The sequence below is a fragment of the Hordeum vulgare genome, chromosome 2H, assembly GCF_904849725.1.
Source record: "Hordeum vulgare subsp. vulgare chromosome 2H, MorexV3_pseudomolecules_assembly, whole genome shotgun sequence".
Classification (NCBI taxonomy): Eukaryota; Viridiplantae; Streptophyta; class Magnoliopsida; order Poales; family Poaceae; genus Hordeum; species Hordeum vulgare.
The window spans coordinates 280568600-280571117 of NC_058519.1; positions in this window are offsets into that span (position 1 = coordinate 280568600).

Sequence of the window (2518 nt, forward strand, 5' to 3'; positions counted from 1 at the left end):
GGGTAAATCTCCGTGTCTCTCCTGTTTAACCCCTTTGAGTCGCCACCAAGGTGCGATGGCTCCAGTACTAAGTCCTTTCACGAGGACATCTGCCGTGACAAAACCACGACACTAATAGTCCATCAGTATGGAGCTTCTTCATGCGCTTAACACCGATATGACCATGGCGGCAGTGCCACAAGTTTGTGGGACTATCATTATCAACTTTACATCTTTTGGTACTCACACTATGAATATGCATAACATCACGATCGAGATTCATCAAGAATAAACCATTCACCAGCGGAGCATGACCATAAAACATATCACTCATATAAATAGAACAACCCTTATTCTGTGACTTAAATGAGTAGCCGTCTCGCATTAAGAAAGACCCTGATACAATATTCATGCTCAAAGCTGGTACAAAATAACAATTATTAAGGTTTAAAACTAATCCCGACGGTAGATGTAGAGGTAGCGTGCCGAAGGCGATCACATCGACCTTGGGGCCATTCCCAACGCGCATCGTCACCTAGTCCTTGGCCAGTCTCCGCTTATTCCACAGTTCCTGCTTTGAGTTGCAAATGTGAGCAAAAACACCGGTATCAAATACCCAAGAGCTACTACGAGCGCTGGTAAGGTACACATCAATAACATGTATATCACATATACCTTTAACGTTGCCGGCCTTCTTGTCCGCTAAGTATTTGGGGCAGTTCCCCTTCGAGTGACCTTTTCCCTTGCAATAGAAGCACTCAGTCTCAGGCTTGGGTCCATTCTTTTTCTTCTTCCCGGCATCTGGCTTATCGGGCGCGGCAACGGCTTTGCCATCTTTCTTGAAGTTCTTCTTACCCTTGCCCTTCTTGAAACTAGTGGTCTTGTTGACCATCAACACTTGATGCTCTTTCTTGATTTCAACTTCTGCAGACTTGAGCATCGAGTACAACTCGGGAATGGTCTTCTCCATCCCTTGCATGTTGTAGTTTAGCACAAAACCTTTGAAGCTTGGTGGGAGAGACTGGAGGATTCTGTCAATTATAGCATCATCCGGAAGTTCGACTCCAAGTGAAGTGAGATGACCGTGTAACCCAGACATTTTGAGTATGTGCTCACTGACAGAACTGTTCTCCTCCATCTTACAGCTAAAGAACTTGTCGGAGACTTCATATCTCTCGACACGGGCATGGGCTTGAAAAACTAGTTTCATCTCTTGGAACATCTCATATGAACCGTGTTGCTCAAAACGCCTTTGGAGCCCCGTTTCCAAACTGTATAACATGCCACACCTAACCAGAGAGTAGTCATCACTCCGCATTTTCCAGAGTTCAGAATGTCCTGGGCTGCTACGGAGCGGGAGGGTCACCTAGCAGCACATCAAGGACATAAGACTTTTTAGCTGCTTCAAGGATGAGCTTCAAGTTGCGAACCCAGTCCGCATAGTTGCTACCATCATCTTTTAGCTTGTTTTCTCTAGGAATGCGTTGAAATTGAGGTTGATGTTGGCCATCTACAATATTTATAAAGACAACTTTTAGACTAAGTTCATGACAATTAAGTTCATTTAATCAAATTAAGTATAAATTCCCACTTAAATCGACATCCCTCTAGTCATCTAAGTGATACATGATCCATGTTGACTAACCCGTGACCGATCATCACGTGAGACGGACTAGTCACCATGGTGAGCAACTTCATGCTGATTGTATTCAACCATACGACTCATGTTCGACCTTTTGGTCTCTTGTATTCGAGGTCATGTCTGTACATGCTAAGCTCGTCGAGTCAACCTGGGTGTTTCGCGTGTGTAAATCTGGCTTACACCCGTTGTATGCGAACGTTAGAATCTATCACACCCGATCATTACGTGGTGCTTCGAGACAATGATCCTTCGCAACGGTGCACACTTAGGGGAATACGTTCTCGAAATTGTAAGACGGATCATCTTATTATGCTACCATCGTTCTAAGCAATAAGATGAAAAACATGATAAACATCACAATGCAATCATATAGTGACATGATATGGCCATTATCATCTTTGCTCTTTCGATCTCCATCTTCAGGCATCGCATGATCATCATTGTCACCGACGTGACACCATGATCTCCATCATCAAGATCTCCATCATCGTGTGTCCGTGAAGTCGCCACGCCAACTACTACTATCACTACTACTATAGCTAACCGTTAGCAATGAAGTAAAAGTAGTAAGCACATGGTGTTGCATCTCATACAATAAATCAAGACAACTCCTATGGCTCCTGTCAGTTGTCATACTCATCGGCATGCAAGTCGTGAGACCTATTACAATAACATGATCATCTCATACATCATACATGCAACATCACAACTTTGGCCATATCACATCACATGTCAAACCCTGCAAAAACAAGTTAGACGTCCTCTAATTGTTGTTGCAAGTTTTACGTGGCTGATTTGGGTTTCTAGCAAGAACGCTTTCTTACCTACGTGACAGCCACAACGATCTTATGCAAAAGCTATTTACCCTTCATAAGGACCCTTTTCATCAAATCCAGT